Source organism: Trichosurus vulpecula, chromosome 3, assembly GCF_011100635.1.
Source record: "Trichosurus vulpecula isolate mTriVul1 chromosome 3, mTriVul1.pri, whole genome shotgun sequence".
In the NCBI taxonomy this organism is placed as follows: Eukaryota; Metazoa; Chordata; class Mammalia; order Diprotodontia; family Phalangeridae; genus Trichosurus; species Trichosurus vulpecula.
In genome coordinates, this window is record NC_050575.1 from 273,813,341 (window position 1) to 273,833,332 (window position 19,992).

The 19,992-nt window shown below is 38.6% G+C and overlaps 1 protein-coding gene across 2 annotated transcripts in view; it reads right to left on the reverse strand.

The window, feature by feature from the left end:
* KIF16B (kinesin family member 16B) overlaps positions 1-19,992 on the reverse strand; it is a 385,946-nt gene that overhangs the window by 31,011 nt on the left and 334,943 nt on the right. The gene's annotated exons all lie outside the window — the stretch shown is intronic.

The following is a 19,992-nucleotide window of genomic DNA, read 5'->3' on the forward strand; positions in this document are numbered from 1 at the left end:
CAATAAGCACAGGCAATTTTTTTTTCTGACTTTCTGCCTATGAAAGGGAGGTGAGGTATAGGAGGGGATGGAAGATCTTTTCCTGAATAGAATGCAAATCTTTTTCTCTAGGTATTTTTAAGATTTTTACCCTTTTATAAGGTTTATCCAAATGTGCCACAGGATCAATTATTGTCAATCCAATCCCCTACCTACTTAGGTCTCACTGTTAACTTTATGACTCAAGAGTTACAGACTCTTAGTGTTGGAAGCAACCTAAAAAGCTACCCAACTTGTACCTTGACCAAGGATCTTCTCCAACATCTCTGCTTATCTAGATAGTTGCAGTACCTTTTCAGGTCCTCTTTAAGAGAGAGGGCTTAAGATTTTGGTAATGACTAAACATTGAGGATGACCCAGTGTGCTATCTTACCCCTAGGATGTCTCTTTATTATAAGAATTGACTAGTCCTTCCCTTCCATGTGTGGGAAAGATCCTAAAATTTATCCCTAAACAACCTACATTTTCTTTTCTCTTGATTGATATTAGACTGTGAGATAATACTGTATACATAAGAGAGCAAGCAGTCACTTTTTTATAGCAACAAACATTTGTTAATTGTCTACCATATACTAAGTAAGTGGAAGGAAGACAAAGACAATATGAAACAAGTGTAACGAAAAAATACAAAATGAATATAAACTTATCTGAGGAGGGAGGTCACTAATTACCGGGGGAATTAAGAAAGACTTTATGTGTAAGAGTAGTAGTGGAGCTGGGTTTTGAAGGAAAAGAGAAATTCCAAAAGAAGATGTGAGCAAGGAACTCATTGCTAATATCAGAGACATCCAGCACAAAGGCGTGGAAAGAGTTAATGGAGCATCATGTGTAAGGAACAGCAAGTGGGCCAGTATGGGTGGAGAGTAGAATGCACAGAGGGGGAGGTAACCTGTAGGAAGGCTGGAGAAGTAGGAAGCAGTCAGGTTGTAAAAAAATTTAGTTGTCAAACAAGAATTTATATTTTATTCTAGAGGTAATAAGTAGTCACTAGAGTTTATTGAGTAGAGAGGTGATGCAGTCACTTAGACTTTAGGAAAATACTTTGGCAGTTCTAAGGAGGATTAATTGGAAAGGGGCCAAAGAAATCAATTTAGGAGGCCACTGTCCCAGTCCAGAGGTCATGAGGGTTTGAACTAGGGTGGTGGTTGTGTGAGAAAAGAAAAGGAGGTGAATGTGAGATATGCTGGGAGGCAGAAAGGTCAAATTTGGCAAATGACTGGATACATGGAGTAAAGGAGAGGGAGGAGTAGAAGATTCAATACTTGGAAAGTGCTTTCTTCCCAACAACCCAAGGAAACAGTGAAATTTTTATTAATTTCATTTTACAGATGAAAAAACTTAGGTTGTGACAAGTTAAGTTACTTTTTAGCCATCAGCACAAGGAGGTGCCAGAGAGGGAATAGACACCAGGTCTCTGGACTGGAAGTCCAGCACACTTTCTGCTATACTATGCCTTTTGCCCTTATTTTCTACCCATTTGGTGGTTGGACAAATGCTGAAAGGTCAGACCGATGCTTTCTTATGGATGTTGTCTGAAAGTTTCTTTTCAGCTGCAAACCCACTGAGCTGTGGTAAACCTGAGATGGTTTATAATGCCTTGAGGAGAAGAGGCTTGATAGCATAATGTGAATGTACTCTCTGCAAGACTTCCTTTAGCACCTAATATTAAGAAACCCAACTGTGGGTTACTAGAGGTTAAAGTCAACTTCATTTTTGAAAAGAAAATTGTTACAAAGGATGGCTGTACTCCAAAGAAGGTCACCATGTACTAGGGAAAACAGAAGAAGGAAAGTTAGTTATTAAAGAAAGTGTATGCCCTTAGATGTCTAAGAGCAAAAAGCTGTTCTGCTCTTTTCTATTATCTGCATGTGTAAAGTTCTTCTCATAATGTGATATTAACATTAACCATGTTAATCTGATATCTGCTGACCCTTCTTGATAATTAGACAGGGAAATCGGATTTTTCTTTTTGCTTGACAGGATCAAGCTTACTACTGCATTGATTTGTATAAGCAAACACAAAGAGAAAAGATATTTTCCCTAAGTCTACTGATGCTGTGATTGAAAGTACAATTTGGGAAAGGATCATTTCCTGTATTAGAGAATTTAAGTCTTGGAAGGGACCTCACTCATATGCCATTAAGTCCAACCAATTTCTGAGAAAACATTTCTGAAACATGCCTAACAAGTGGTCATATAGACTGGTTAGAAACCTTAGGGGACTGGGAAACCAAAGCAGCCTGTTCCACTTTTGGATAGCTCAGCTTGTTTTTTCCTTCTGTCAAACCTAAATCTGACTCTTTTTACTTTCTGTCCATCTTTCCTAGTTCTTTCCTCAGAGAAAGCACACATCTAATTCATCTTTTCTATGTCCGCTCTTTAAATGCTTGAACATGGCTATAATGCCACACCCCATCTTTTCTTCTCTAAGTTAACTATCTGTAACTTTCAGTTTAGCCTCGCATGGTAGAATCTGGAGGTTCTTCACTACTCTGGTTGCCCTCCAGTTGATCAATGCCCTTTCGAAAATGTGGCACCCTGAGTTAAAGTCAGTATTCCACTTGTGATCTGACCAGGTCAGGGGTTATTTAGCCATATCTATTCATTCAAGACGCACTTTGCTTTAAGCATTTCTTACTTCCTAAATTACAAGTTGTGGGGATCTCCTCTTCAGTTCTCCAAGCCTTTGTCTTGGGACCTACTTAATACATCTTAAAGATAGAACTAACTGTTACTGCTTCTGAAACACTCTCTAGCCCTTTTCCTACTGTTGCTCTCCTATCAGTAATTTACTACTCACCACAAACCCTGAAATACATAAACTGATTATGGAAATGATACACATAAAGATCCTCTAACTAACCAGTAATAGAAAAAAAAACATTTAGAGCTAGAAGGAACCTTAGATTTAATCTAGTCTAACTGGCTCATTTACAGATGACAGAACTAATTCTCAGTGACTTGCCCAAGATCATACAATTAGTATTGCTGTACAGTCAAGACCCAAATCCAAGCTTCTGAACTAAGATCCAGGGGTCTTTCCCTTAAACTTGCATCCGCCCTGTTAAAGGAACAAAAAGAAGCTAGTGAGTCAAGAGGGGTTTTCTGGGGAATGACTGTCAGTAGAAAATGAGAACTGGGAGAGGAAGGGAATTCCTTTCTTGATTAAACTAGTAAATTCTGACTCACACTCTTAGGAAGCTGTCCCTCCCCCTTTTTACAGTCATGTATGAATTTCTAGATCCTAAGAAGCACCAATATTTTCCTACTGGTGTTCAGTAAAAGCTAAACATAACAGTGATTGTCAAAAAGTTGAATGATCCTCTTGATCTCATGTCCAAGTAAATGAAAATTTCCTTGGCAGCTGAAAAAAACGTGGGTTCAAAGAATCACTTATTTAGAGAAGTATTATATTCTTTTAAAGAATGTTTCAACCTAACACCTTCAAATGAAAACTCTCAGAGGCTAACATTTTAAGAAAGAATGCATGTATAAGAGTAAGAATGCAAGAAAGGAATAAGAGATATGTTATGTACATAAAGGAATACTTTGGGTAAGTCCCATGTTTTACATGCCCGTAGGGCTCCAATGATAGACAGCAAATGTATCGACTACTACTGAAACTGTCTACAATTTTTATGACATTAAACTCTGAAATACAGGATGCTGTTTTGAATGCAGAGGAAAAAACCTCAGAAGAAGCTGCAGTATCTGAGTTTGGTGGGCCTTTTGTTTCTTTTTTCTACCCTATCTCCTCTTTTTGAAATCTGTTACTCTGCATAGATGTATTTGTTTGGTTCCATGTCTGCTCACAGAAATCTAAATGGAATTTCTCCCCAATAGACCTCTGCCTGGCTTCTATCACCACAAGGTGCCAGCTACCACTCTAAAGATTTTTATTGTACAAGATGCTTCCTTGACAGGCAATTTGTTTCTAGTCTTCAATGTTGTTTATTTCCCTGAGGCACCTTCTATTCTGACTGAGAGGGAGAACTGTTTCTTCACCTATGGCCTCTACTGCTGCTAGCAGTGTCTGATAATAATAGAAAGATGGACAATATCCTTGAGCTTCATGTGGACTGCTCTAACTGGAATAGCCAAGTTCACAGCAATCACAAGAGTGTCCCATGAGTTTGTCCAGTCACAGCTCTGATTAGGTGGCTCTGTCACCTGTGCTCAGCCCCAATCATCAGTATTCATTAGGAAAGCATCCAGGAGCAACAGGTGAACACATTTAAATCCAAAATTACAACATATGAATCTCGAATTAACCTCTAATTCATACACTGAGCTGAGTTAGATTTATGCTAACACCCATCACCAGTCCTTATGCTAGTTTTAAAGTAGGCAGTACTATTTCTTTTCTGAGATTGATGTAATATTGTGTAGTATAAAGTTGGCTGGACTTGGCAGGTGGCAGGAGATCTAGCTTCACACACCCCACCCTGGTACTTACTGGTTGTGTGGACACAGGTGAGTAGCATAACTTTCATGCACTTGTTTTTCACTGTATAAGATGGACATAGCGATGCTTGCACAATCCACATCATGGGACCATTGTAAGAAAAACATTTTGCAAATTGTAAAGTGCTAATACAAATGTATACTGTTTTTGCTATGCTACAGGTAGGATAACATAGTGTTCTCTGGTATTTAATTATGTTGTCTGTAGTCATATTGTTAATGAACAAGTAGAAAAAACAATGCTCTAGACAGGACTGTTAAATGGATCTTAGAATCAAATTTCACCCCACCTTTTCCTTCTACGTCCATCTTGTCCCCTCTTAACAAACCAATGCCAATTCAGTATTCCTCTAATCCCAAGGGAGCTTCATGGTCCATAGCCTCTTCTCTTGTATCAAAACATAACTTTGATTCCCTTGGGAATGCCCTTTGCTATTGACAATGGGAGGGAATGGACTGATGCTAACCATTTAGCCACCCCCTTCAGACTGCTTCCTTATTTCAGGCCTTCAAATGATCTGTGGTTTCATCTTTGTGGCCTTTCCTTCCACCATGAGTGATCAAAATGCTCTCCTCAATTTAGGAAACTCTCTCTCACATTGCTGTGGCCAAAAAATTCTTCATGTGGTAGGCAACTACCTAATGATGAGCATCCTAAGGCTTAGCAAGGCTGATGCTCAGACAAGACACAGAGGTCATCTTGGGTCCAAATTTGAGGTCTTGTCAGCTTGGGAGGATCTGTCAAATCTTATAGGCAACTGGCATCTTAAGGAGAAATGTGACATCATACCTATAAGGAACATCACAAAGATTAGCAAAAGGACTTTGAGGAGCTAAGAATTATCCCTTGGTCACATGAGCTCTCTAGCTTGGGCCTACTCTCGCCTGGACTCTGGATGTACTGGTAGAAGGGTATCACATCCTTTTGACCTTCACATACTTCTGAGCAGATGTCTTCAACTAACAATAAGGAAAATAATGTACCTTAACCTAGTATACACAGCTCCATATAAGGCTGTGAAGGAGTAACTCCACTACTAATCATTGCAGATGAGATTCAAATCCAGTTGAAGCACAATCAAGATCAAAATAGCCTTTATAAATTACAATAAATAAAGGTGAATGAATGTAATTATTCTGGTAAGATCAGGTGGTGTGTTTTGCACAGCCCTCCATTTAATAGGAACACAAAACCAAATAGTAATGTTAATGTCCATCACTAGTCTTCATGAGAACTTTAAGTTACTTAAGGCTATTACCTTCCTGAATTGACAGGCATAATATTTAGCCTATGTGGATCACGGACATTATTTTGGTGACAAGATTATGAATTTTTTGCAAATTGTACCCTTTTCATTTCCATAGTTTCTTCAATTTCTTAGTCAATACAAATCACTGAATGCTGTTCCTGAATTGTTAGAAAAATCCACTCTAATAGTTATAAATTAATGAAGTTTTCCAGTTAACATACTTGGCTTACCAATAGAGGATATTTGTTACATTTGTAGGAATTTTCACAGACTCCAAGAAAATTATCCGAATTTTTTACCATTTTGAATAATAAGATCTTCTTTCATTGCCTAAAATAACATGAACTCCTGTAGTAGAAGGAAAAAGTCAAGAAATATCCGCAGATTATTCTAAGAAATTCCAAGTTATTGCCATCCCTTAGAGTTGAGCTTTATCTTATAGCAATGAGTTAATCTTAGTGAAGAACTAATATGCAAATGTGGAGGAAAATGTTCACTTCACAGGCGTGGAACTAGGCTCAATCTTCAATGTTCCCTTACCTACTGGTTCCTTGTTGCAGCCTACAAGCAGGGCTATGGATGTACCAGATGGGACACCGATAGTATGCAGACCCCCAAATGGAAGATGCTTCTGTATCCTGCCTCTCAGTTAGGTTTTTTGGGTGACCTTCACAAATATTTCTGGGGTCCTGTTGGCATAAAATTCCTACAAATGTAGCAAATATCCTCTGTCACTAAGACAAATATATTGCTGGAAAACTTCATTAATTTGTAACTATTAAAGTAGATTTTTTCCAATAATCTGGAAACAGTGTTCAGGGATTTTTATTGAATAAAAAAGCATGAAGCAATATTAACTTAGTCCTTTTTAAAATTCATTCTCACAAAAAACAAATATATTTTAATTTTCTACTAACTTGCCTTCCTTTATAAAGTGAGAACCTTTACTCACACTTCACTAAAAATTTAAGGTTATTTGTGCTAAGTTCCCTTTTCTCTCCTTTGGACTTGATCTACAGCTGACATCATCTCTTGCTATGTCTTCCTTCACTCCAGTCTCTGATAATAATATGGACTTTATTTTAGCCTGGCACAGGACCTGGCACATGGCAAGCACTTAATTAAATGCTTGGTGGTTGCCTGATTCCAAATTAGTGGCACTTCAATAAATTAAACACCTGCCTGTGAATAGTACGGGAGACACCAATTTAAAAGCAGAACTAAAGACAGGAGTCAGGACAGTTGACTTCTAATCTCAGCAGTAACACGGATACACTGAGTGGTTTTAGGCAGCTCTTTACCTTTCTCTCTCTTAGTCTCAGTTTCCTAAAGGTAAAGTGGGGATCTCTAAGATGCATTCAGAGATTTATTTTAAAAAAAAATCCCCCAGTGATTCAGAAGTTTTGGTAAACCACCCAGTGAGCATCAAAGAGCAACTTTCAAAAAGTCATTTTAAGTAAAAGTTGAGAAATTTACAAGAAAAGGGTATCCTTTTGTTCTAATCAGTTAAAGAATATCTTTTAAAAATCATTTAAATAGAATAAGCTGAACATATACTTTGTTATTGCTGCTCAAATCTGTTTATGAGGCATAGGCTGGCTGTGATTCTTTTCTGATTGGTTCTAGATAGGGGGGTCCTCAGCAATCTACTGCTATTGCATTGTTTCAAACTGTGCTGAGAAAGGGCAGCAGCAGGGAGACTAACCCACCCTGAAGCAATCAACCATGAGGCAGCAAAGGTGTCAGGAAGAATTGTTGTCTAAGAGGAAAGACTTTAGTCCTTCCCCAAAAGCAAAAAATGGAGGCACCAGCAAAAATAATGGGCAGATTACATGTAGAGGTGCATCTAGTCCTCTTTCTGGCCACACCCACCCATGGCCACACCAGATTTTCAGCAAGCTTCTTGACAAAAATACATACAATAAAAATAAAGTGCACTCCCTCCTCACCTATGACTCACAGAATCCTTAGCTTCCTTCAACTGAAGTGCCCTCCTTCGCACAAGGCCCTTCCTGATGCCCTCGGTTGCTAGCATCCTCTCCCTCAGAAATTTATTTGTGTCTAACTCCTTATGGGTTTTTTTTAGGCTTAACTAATCTGTATTCATGTTGTCCCCTTATCCCCTAGAATGACTGACTGAACGAATGAATGAAATAGCACTTAGTAAGGGTTTACTATGTGCTAAGCACTGTGTTAAAGCACTAGGTATACAAATAGAAAAGATGGTCCCTGTAACTAAGGGCTTAAATTCTAATGGGGGAGAATCTTACAAAGGAATGGTGGCTAGGCAAGAGTTGCTCTGGTGGGAAGTCTTGGAGCTGGTGACTGGAATACCTGGGTACTACATGGATCCCCAAAAGGCTGGGCTTGATTATAGTTGGGAGAGGGGCACAAAGGTATGGTTATTCTTTGGGAATTCAGAGCTGAGTACCTTACCTCTTACCAGAAAGGGTCTCCCAGGCTTGGTAGGGAGGGTGGAGCAGTGGGGTGAAAAAGGCTGAAGTGAAGCTGAATGTAAGCACCTTGAGGGGAGGGACTGTACTATGGTTTTCTTTATAACCTCAGCAAGTACTATAGTATCTGGCAGATTGTTTTAAACTGGACCTGTGATTTTATTGGCATACAGAACTTCTGGTAAGGAAACTCCCCTATCAACGCAGACTAGCATCTGTTCTGTAATTCAAAAATTACCCAGGCTATTGAGTTAGCAGTCAAATAATTGGTTCTATGTAAGAATAGAACCAGTTACAGGTCAGAGTCAGAACTTGAAGCCGGTCTTCTCCACTGAGGTCAGCATATTATCCACAACACTATAGTAACTGTCTACATTTTCCACATTAACATTTTTTTCACATTCTGCTGTGTTCAAGCCTGTTTTGAAAAAGTTTCAACAGGAGAAAACAAAACATGACAACTCTACTTGTGCAGGCTCAATAATTTGGTTTTATCCCTGTATTTGGGGGCTAATCTGATTTTTTCCCCATAATAAGTAATAAGAGCTTTTGGTTACAGATAAGTAGTTTTTTAATTAAGGCAAAAATGGCCCTTCTATGCCTCTGATTTTTAGGTCCTTTAGCATAAATGAGTGTTGCCTCTCCCTATTAGTCTGCAGACTCCTGGAGGACAGGGACTATTTTTTTTTATTTTTGCCTTTCTTTGTATTCCCAGTGCTTAATAAGAAATATGTTATTGTTGTTTGTCCTCTGTGCTCAAAGAGGACCAAAATGACATGATGTCAGGATCAATGTACAGTGCATCCAACTGTGGCCGATCAAACCAATACATGCTCAGAAGGCTCTACCACAGGTTGGGCACAAATAAGTGACATACAAGTAAAAATAACTCTGAGGTTTCACCTCATCTCTAGCAAATTGGCAAAGATGACAAATGATGGAAAATGTCAGTGTTGGAGGGGCTGCAAAAGGACAGGGACACGAAAACAACATTAGTGGAGCTGTGAATTGGTCTGGTCATTCTAGGAAGCAGAATCATGCTAACATGTCCGTACCCTTTGAGTCAGAGAGGCCACTGCTAGCCATATACCCCAAGAAGACTAAAGATAGAAAGTAAGGTCCTAAATATACCAAAATACTCAGAGCAGCATTCTTTATTGTGGCAAAGAACTGAAAACAAAGCAGGTTCCCATTGGTTGTAGAATAGTTAAACAAACTGTGGCACACATAGGTAATTAGACATTGTGCCATAAGACGAGTATGAAGGATTCAGAGAAACAATGTTAGACACACAAACTGGTGGAGAGTAAATAAAACCAAGAAAAAATATTTAATGACTGCAACAATGTAAACAGAGGGAACAATTAAAGGAAATGCTATACTGTGGAATTACCATGACCAAACCTGGACCCTTAAATGAGACAAGACATTTCCCTCTTTTTTTGCAGAAGTAGATGGGGTTTGAGTATGGAGTGCTTAAATTGTTAGATGCTGTCCATGTGCTGGTTGGTTTTGGTGAAACTTTTTTCTTTTAAAAATCTTAGTTACAAGGGAACTCTTTCTATAAGGGGCAAAGGAAGGGATAGAGTCATAGTTCAAAAAACTAGAAGGGACCTTAGATGCCATCTAGTCCAAATTCCTCCAATTGCAGATGAGGATACTATCATCCAGGGAATTTAAGTGACATACCCACAGTACTCCCACAGGGAGTAATCATCAGAGGAAGGGTTAGAACTCAAGTCCTTTGATTTCAGAGTTGGCACCTTCCCCACTGTATCATGATGCTTGCTTGATTCAGAAGTGAATGGCAAGCAAAACAAAGGCATCAACTGAAAGTTAAATTTAAAATTACTCAGAGACAACTATCATGTCCATCTTCTCCAGGTTAAACCTATACAACCATCTGAACCAACCCTGTCGTGGCATGATCTTAAGGTCTTCGGCCATCCTGGTCAGCAGATTCTGATATGGCCTTTCCCCCAGTTCTTTCCCCATCCTGGTTGCCTCTCTTCTAGATGGTCTTTATTTTGTTGATTCTAATTGACAAATAGACAATTTCTGCCAATTTCCAAAACACGGTCTAGTGATCAGAACAAAGCAGAGTGGCATTTCAATTATCCCTTTTCTAGACAGAACAATTTTTAAAGCAGCCTAGGATAGCATTAGCTTTTTCTGGGGGGGGGGGTGGCTCATTTGGGGCTCGCGGTCCAATGAAATGCCCATTTTCTCCCATATATAAGATGTTGTCTAGTCATTTCTTGCTCATCTTATATTTATGCCCTTGAATTTTTGAACCCTTGTGTAGACTTTAAGTTTACACATAAATTGTTAGACATGGTCCATAGTTATAGCCTGCCAAAACATTTGGAAATCCTGACTGTTAATACACCATAGAGTTTAAGTGATCATATTTCAAAGGGTGCTATGGAAGAGGAGGCAGCATTGTACCGATTAAAATTCTACAGCAGAGGTCAGCCCAGGAGAGATGAGAAGCTCTCAGGAATGAAATTCTGAAGATACAAACAGAAATAATTCTGATGAATTATATATGATAAGAATATAGAGAGATGGTAGGCAGCATACTCTAATGGATAGAGAGCCAGCCTGGAAGCTAGGAAGACCTGGGTTCAGGTCCTGTCTCTGACACTTAACTTGTTGTGTGAATCAGGGCAAGTCACTAAACTTCTCAGTTCTCTAGGCAATTATCTGAGACTTTAAATTGCAGAGAAGGTGTGACCTGCACTGGTAGAGGGAACTTTTTCACCCTAGAGTTCCCACCTTACACATGTAATATATTCCCTACACTCTCAGCACTAGTACACCTACAGTCTCCCTCTTACTTAAGTAATCATGTGCAAGTCACTTAACCTCTTAGGGTCCAAGATTCCTCAGCTGTAAAACCTGGATGAGAGGAACGAGAAATTGGACTAGATGGTCTCTAAAAAACCTTCTCAGTTCTAAAATTCTATGATTTGATGTCACTATTATTATTTCTCCTCTGCTTTGATATTGTCTTCTGTGAATCATCAGACACTCCACTAACATTCTTCCTTTGATTTACCTTTATTCTCTATGGCATCTGGCTTGGTAGATACACGTGGGAACTTTTCCCCCTTTCCTTGTATCGTTACCCTGAAGTCTTTGATCAGATCTGCAAGTGATTAGGCAAATGTCCACTTACCACTTCTTGTAAGATCCACTCCCCTACTGGCTAAGAGTCCCATTATTCTCTGTCCTAAGCCCTGGTCCAGAAAAACAAATCCCCATTCTTTAACACTTTCTTCTTAACTCCAAGTTTACTTTCCATTCCTGATTTTCTCTTCTAAAGCTCCTACCTTCACTTTGTAGCACTGATGAAAATACCACTTAAGGACTTCAGTTTCTTGCTAAGAATTCATAATCCCTTAAGATGCTTTATAGATTCCTTCTGGCTATATCATTTGTTCCCACATAAATCACCAGAAATGCTTTTCAGGTTTACCAAGTCTCAAGAGGCTATCTATCACATACCAAAAAGGAGCTCTGGGAAGAAAGCATACTTTCCAATTGTTCACATAAGGTCAATGTACAGTTGCTTCAGTGCCCTTTGGCCAGAAGTCATCAATCACCACAATTCAGCTTCTCTTCCTGGGATCAGTATTAGAAAGCCTTCTCTCCTGATGGCACCTGAGGAACCTTTGCTAGAACAGAGAAGCTGCTTCCTTTTCAGAAAGGCTCAGACCTATCTTGCATGGAAAGAACTTCAAATCTATTTTCTACCTCCACAGGGCCAATAGCCCATTTTTTTTTTCTGTGGTATATTCTTCTACTTTCTTACTCCCGACACATTTGGATTATCCTCTGCCTGTATGAATTATTTTCCTCATTGTTTTCTTCTTGTTGCATATGTTTTAGGGAATACATCATTGTTTCTGTTAAGCCAGAGTAGAGAAGTATCGCCCCTCCCTTCTTGACCCATGGTCCTTTATCTTTGCAATGTATAATATCTTATTTACTTCTTGAAACTCCCACTGGCTTCCTTGCTCCTTTGAATGCCTCCTTCTCAAACCTCTCTGACCATTTTCCTATCTGAAGAACATTCTTTCTCCCATCCCTTAAATGAAGATATTCTACCAGTACTCTATCTTAGATCTGTTCTCATCTCCCTGTATACTTTCCCTGGGTGAATTTACTCATCCCCACAGGTTCAAATGTCATTTCTATGCAAATGATGCTCTATCCTTGACATTTTCCCCAAGCTCTACTTCAATTTTCTGTTAGATATCTTTACTTGAATGCCCCACTGGGAACTCAAATTCAACATGTCCAAAACAGAACTTACATTTTTAACAAAAATTGCCTCTCCTCATTATATCCTTATTTTTTAGGTGGTGGGGGAAGGAGAGATTTTTGGCACTGCTCTCCTTCTAGTCATTTATGCCGACTATATTCAAATAATATTTAGCTGCTCCTTCCTTCCCTTTCTACATGTGATTGCTCATTAAATCCATCTCACCCATATCTGCCTAATCTACCTTCAAATTTATCCCCTCATTTCCATCTCTACTTTCATCACTATAGTTTAGGTCCTTATTAACATCGGCCTCTTCGTGGAATCAGTGTCTTTGAAACATCTTTGCCAAACAGACTTTCTTAGATCTGATCATATCGTCCTTATGCTCAAAGTCCTTTAATGATCCCCAAGTGCCTCGGTAATTATGTTCATAGACTGCTATCCAAGGCCCTCTCTTCTCTACCTCTCCCGGTCCAATCATTTCTTCACATGTACCTTACATTCCAGCCAAACTTGGCTATTTGCTTTCCCTATACTTGCCCCATGTTTCTGATCATTTGTATACCTACAAAGCTCTTCCCTTACCTCTCAGCTGGTTAAAATCTTACCTTCAAAGTCTAATTCAAATGCTATTTCCCTCCATGGAGCTTTTTTTATTCTTCCTATCTGAAAGTGACTTCTGCCTACTCTGAACAATAACATTTTGCTTATACTTATCTTACGAATATATCACTTGCTCTACTAGACTAGAGATTGATTCAGGCCAGTTCTAGCCATGCAGGACATTACTCCTTGGCCACCTTCTCTCCAACTGTCTTGCTAAACACAGTACCCTCACTGCTTCACTCCCAACCCCATACCCCCTTCAGAGTACTGGAACCATAATCAAATGAATGATGTCACCGCTCTTGGAAAGGGTATGCCAATCTACTCCCCTATGACTCCTCTTACCATTCCAATAACTTTCCAAAGCATGATACCCCTCCCACAGCCACTACTGTTTTCTATTTGTTGTTTCTTTCTATTAGAATGATTAAGGGAAGGAACCATCTTCACCTTTCTATTTGTAGGCCCAGCACTTAGAAGTACTACATATTTGCTTACATAGTAGCCATGTAATGTGCTTTTTCATCCATCCAACCATATTACATTTTAGTTTGCCTTGAACTGATCTATGTGTATACTTTACCTTCCTTACTAGACTACAAGCTCCTTGAGGGCAGGGACCATCTCTGATATTCACACAATCTAACTCGAGCAAGAGCTGAACAGCTGTTTGTTGAATAACAGGGATACAGGCACCTTATAGGGTGCATATAGTAGCATCATTCATGGTGAAACTCCAATGAACGTTAGCATCTTCTCTGCCACTTATCATTTTAGAGAGAGGCCTAAGCTTTAGGGCACTGTGAAGTTAAATGACCTGCCTGGAGTTCCACAGGCAATGGATGTCAGAGGTGAGACTTAAACCAGGTTCCAAGAACAGCTCTATATCCTCTACTCCATGTTGCCTTTCTTGCTTTATATTAAACATTTTAACATGGTAATGTGTAATGATCTAATGGCAAGTTCACAGGGAATAACTATATTCACTCAATATAAAAATACACAAAGACTAGTTAAGATATCAAAATGCCACATTATTATCAGAGAATTAACACAAGAGTTCTGAATTAACTTTCCATTAAAATAAGGCAAAATTATACATGCTCCCAGCAAAGAATATAAAGTTCAGAGATATTATCTTTATATTATACCACTTTAGGTGAAATAGATTTAACCTGAATTCATGTGTTTCTTTCTGTGAAATGTAACATTTTATCTTGGCCCAAAGAACTTGAGAAACAATTATATGATAACTAATGTGAGAGAATAATAGTCATAAGAAATAATTAGAAATAGAAGTACAAGTGTAGAAAGAAATATTAAATTTTTTTTAATAAACTAAGTTAAAGCTTTATGGGACTCAACAGTTAAGGAGGAGACCCCGAAGTGATAAATACAGATCCTGATTTTAAACTACCAACAGTGGAATAAAGCCTCTAGATTAAATTCAACATTGGATAAAGGAGAGTCCAAAGTCACAGGAAAAAGCCTCAGACAGCACTCGTCTTGCAAATGTTCCACATACAGAACCTATACTCTTGCACATCATGCTTAGGTTCCTTTTCTTTCCAGATGAACAAATTTAATTAAAGCAGAGGGATCAATTTTTCTTGCGAAGAAGGCAATTGGCTTGATTTGTTGGGTATTCATATCAACTTGTGCTCTTTATATAGCACTTTCCTCCTAAGTTATCACTGAAGATTTATTTAAATAACTAAACTGGGTGCAGGTTAGGCAAAGAAAACCTCCAGATTTTCATATTCACTTGCATGATCTCATTCTTACCATGAGACAATATCCATAATCCATAAGATAATTTCTCTTTGGGGGCAAGCAAATTCTCTAGTTGGGTAATATTAATAAGCTTTTCAGTAGGTGGTCTCAGAGTTCCTTGACCGCTTATTTGCAATGACATTCACATCTACTCCATTTAACCACCCCCAAAAGCCATGTTCACACATTAGCCAAACTGCTCCATATCTAAGATCTTGAACTCTGAAGTTCTGCTCTCCCCTTTTCCTATCAGCTATAATAGCTCTTGGATCTCTTCATCATGCCTCCTTTCCCCAGGAAAATCATGATTGGGAAATTTCATTTTCTTGCAAGACTGAATCTCTCTGATATTCACATCCCATCAATATCATTTGTGCCTTTGACTGGAGGGCAGGACAACGGGCTACAGGGCCTCTATTTAGGGAAGGGGCTTAGCACAGTCCTCTCATTTACCACAAGCTATACTGCTTTTGTACTTCTCCACCATGCCCTGGCATGATGTATCTTTCCCCCTCCTCTCAATCTCTCTCCCCTCTTTTCACCTTCCTTTCGTGTGTTATCTTCTTCCATTAGGTTGTAAGCTCAATGAGTTATTAATAATCATATGAAAGAATGTTGCAAAACACTAATAACAGAGAAATACAAATCAAAACAACTCTGAGGTTCCAACTTCATGCTCAGAAAATTAGCAAAGTTGACAAAAGATAGGAACAGTCAATGTTGGAGGGGTTGTGGAAAGATAGACATACTAATGCATTGCTGGTGGAACTGTATATTAGTACAACCATACTGAAAATTATACAATTAAAGTGACAAATAAAAAGATTGAGAGATTATTCTGCTAGGCATATACCCCAAGGAGGTCAATGATAAAAAGGAAGGTACCATATAACCAAGATACCTACAGCAATACATTTTTCTGTAGTAGAAAAGAATTGAGAACAAAGTAGATAATCATTAAATAGGGAATGACTGAACAAATTGTACTTGAATGTCAAGGAATATGATTGCATTGTAAGAAATTAATGTGATAAATACAAGGAAGAATCAAAAGACTCCTGAACTGATGCAAAATGAAGTAAGCATAGCTAAAAACAGCATATACAATTAAAAATGTAAATGAAAAGAATCAAAAAAATTGAAAATTAATGTGATAAAATTACAAAGAACAAAAAGGAGATATGAGAGGACACCTCAGTACTTTGTAAGTGTCCATGAGTTTGGAAAATGGCATCTACTATCAGATTTTATTTCTCTTATTGTTAAAAAAATGATAATGTTACATGGGATGGCTCTCTGGGAGAGGGGAGGAAATGAAGGGTAAAACTTAGGTTCTGTAAAAAGAAGACACATTAATAAAAATTCATTTTAAAAAATGTTTTTGAATCAATCATGATTATTCCCTAACTTCTTATTTGTCTCCCATATGAAAATTTGACAAGCAGGCCATTTTGACTTTTATAAAAGTCAATGATAAAAATGTTACAGCACTAGCCCAAGTCCAAATCTCCTGAGGTACTCCAATGGAGAGTTTCTTCCCAGTGGATACTGAACTATTAATGAATATTTGAGGTTTGAACATTCACTTGGTTCTGAATCCATCTAACTCTGGATTATAGTCACAATCTAGCATGTACCCCTCCATCTTGTCCACATGAGCTACATGAAAGGCTTTGTCAGATGCTTTACTGAATTTAGGAAAAGCTTAAGTCATATTTTTAGTCAGAGCTGACTCTTTGTGACCCCATTTGGGGTTTTCTTGGCAAAGAAACTGGAGTGGTTTGCCATTTCTTTCTCCAGCTCATTTTGTAGATGAGGAAATGGAGGCAAACAGGGTTGACTGATTTGCCCAGGGTCACAAAGCTAATAAGGGTCTGATGGCAGATTTGAACTTAGGAAGATCAGTCTTCCTGACTTCAGGCCCCGCACTCTAACCACTGTGCCACCTGTCCTTAGGGAAAACTATATGCATCTTATTCATCTGGTTTACCAATTTAGCAATCCTGTCAATAAAGAAAATGAGGTTGGTTTGGCATGTTCTGTTTTTACGAGATCATCCTTTACAAAAGGCATTCTAGACTTTACCAGGAACCAGTCAAACTCATTGGTCTTTAATTTAAGGGCTCCATTCTCTGGACTTCTTTGAAAGTCGGGACAATACATGCCCTTCTCCAGTTCTGCTGTACCTACCCTGCTCTCAGGTTTTGTTTTGTTATTGTTTGTTTTTTTTCAGATAATTGACGAGGGCTCAATCATCTGTGCAAATTCTTTTAATATCTTGAGATAATAGTTTAACTGGCTCTAATGACAAACTCATCAAGAATAATTCGGTATTTTCTTACTCTCTCTAGTCAATTATCTCCATATTAGTTGCCAAGCACATGGATGACACCTAACTCTAAGATCTGATCCCAACCAGGCCAGACTTCCTACTTCTATTTCTTGGGGTTCTCCACTGGATATTCTGTTGAAATCTTTACTTTGCCAGTCTCAGAACAGACTGGCCATTTCTACAGTTCTCTACACTTGGATCTCTCACACCCTTGTCCTGTCACTGTTTCTGACTTGCCAGATTCCAACCCTGGATTCCTCGCATCATCTTCCTCCTCTGTTTATGTTCACATGGTGCCAAATGAATCTGATATAAATCATGCAACTGACTTCTCTAGGTCCACTACAAAACAATGTTGGATTAGCTGCAGTGAGAGAATCCTTTTACTCTTCCTTAATTCTCTATTCTGCTTCCCTCCCAGGCTGTTCTCAATTCTCTGTTTTTTTTCTCTCTCAAAATTCCTACTCATCACATCTTCTTCTTACCCTCACATCTAAGGATCCCACTTGATATTTCACCATTAGCTCCCTCTTCTCTATATCTCAAGTTTGCTTGATACAACCTCTCCCTCTTTCCTTATTTACTCCAGGCTCTGATAATGCAGTGGCCCTTCTTGAGGAGGTCAGCCCTCTACATGTCCTCATGATCTCTGCCATTCTTTTTTTTAATCAACTCTATCATTCCTTCTCTCTCTAAAATTCATTCTTTTAAAATTTACTGGCTCTGTCACCGCTGCCTAAAAACATGTAGAAGTCTAAAGACACTCCAACACATACACACACACACATACACACACGCATGCACGCACGCACACACCCCAAAAACAACAACGTGATACCAGACACCACCATGTTTTAAAGCTACCATTCTTTACTTCTCCTTTTCTTGGCCAAATTTTCAGAATTACCAAAGACTTATTTCCCAAATGAGCTGTTCTTCTCTCAGTCCTCACCCTTCTTGACTTCTTTGCAATATCTGACACTGCTGGCCACTCTTCCTCCCTGGATACTCTCTTCTCTGGGTTGTCATGGATCTGCCCTCTTGGCTCTCCTTCTGTCTGGCTGCTTCATCTCATTCTCCTTTTCTGGATCTTCAGTCATATCACATCCCATAATTGTGGGTTTACCCTCAGGCTCTGTGCTGAACCTTCTTCAAGTGTCCCTTTTTACACTCTCTGTCAGTGAAATTATCACTTCAATAGATTTAATTTTTATCTTTATGTCAATAATTCACAGGTCTATATATTCAGTCCTAGTCTCTGAGCTCCAGTCCCACATCACTGGATGTCCCAGAGACATCTTAAACTCAGCATGTAAAAAGAAAAAAAAAACTTTTCATCCTCCTTCCCCACAATTGCATGCCCTCTCCCAAATTTCTTCATTTCTCTCAAGCACTATCATCCTTCCAGTTTTCCAGGTTCACAACCTCAGTGTTCTCCTTCATTCCCATTCTCTCTTACCCTATATATATTCTATCAGTTGCCAAATCTTGCTGTTTTTACCTCTATGACATTTCTTACATCTGATAGCTATCTAATATAGCTATCTGACAGTTTTCCATTCAACTAGAAGGAGTATGAAGACATACCACCTTAATTCAGGTACTCATCATCTATTGCCTGGACTATTGAGATGGTCTCTGAATTAATCACCATACCTCATGTATCCTCACTCTAATCCATTTTCTGAACAGCTGCAAAACTAATTCTCTTTAAGTGCAGATTTGACCATGTTACTATTCCAACATAATAAATCCTAGTGGCTCCCTATCACCCCCAAGACAAAAACAAACTCCTGTTTAACTTTTAAGCCTTTAACAACCAGGCCCCAACCTACCTTTTCAGTCTCATTATACAGTACTCTACTGTACTCTATGGGGTAGCCAAACTAATTTTGCTTTTCTTCCCACATCAGTCCAATTCCCTTTCTGTTCTCCCAAGCCTAGAATATATTTCCTCATCACCTTTACCTCATAGAATTCTTACTTCCTTCAGGACTTTCCTATTCCAAAAATTATATAATTTTTCGGTCACCAATCTCTTTATAATGTATATATTAAATGTCTCTTGATTCCATCTCCCCTCATTCCATCCTCCTTGCCACCATCCTTATTGCTTTTTTCCTGAAATACTATGGCCACTTTTTAACTGGTTTCCTTGCCTCAGTTCCTCCCTTCTTTAAAAGGCCCTTATTGCTGGAGGAAATAATCTTCCTGGAGATCAATATCCATAACATGGCAGGTGAGTTTAATGGCATTTACCAATGGCATTTGAATTATAATGAGTCATGTACATGTCTTATTTCCCTGAGAAGACTGTAAGCTCCAACAGGGTAAGAACACTGTCTTATTTATCTTTGCATCTCTCACAGTATCCAATGTACAATGCCTCAACAAGTGTGCAATAGATAGCTATTGAATGAAAATGGGCCTTGAAGGGATCTTTGTTCTTCTCGAATTCAACCTTTTCACTTTATAGATAAGGCAACTGACGTCCTGAGAGGATAAAGTGCTTGCACAGACAGACTGAAAGTTAGTGTCAGAACCAGGCAGTTCCTTGGACTTCCCTGTATTGGACACAATAAAAAGTTTTCTGAGGAATTTGTGCTGTTTCCTAGAGAAACACATACATTAATGTGATGATAAGGCTTGGTCCCATATTAAAGATATAGATACTAAGGGAAAGCTCAGGTAACATGATTAGTGGTAGAGATTACAGATGAGCTATACTGAAACATTACATTTGCTATAACTTTTCCTTCTGCGTTTTCTTTAAAATATGAATTTTTTTGATCTAGAGACAGA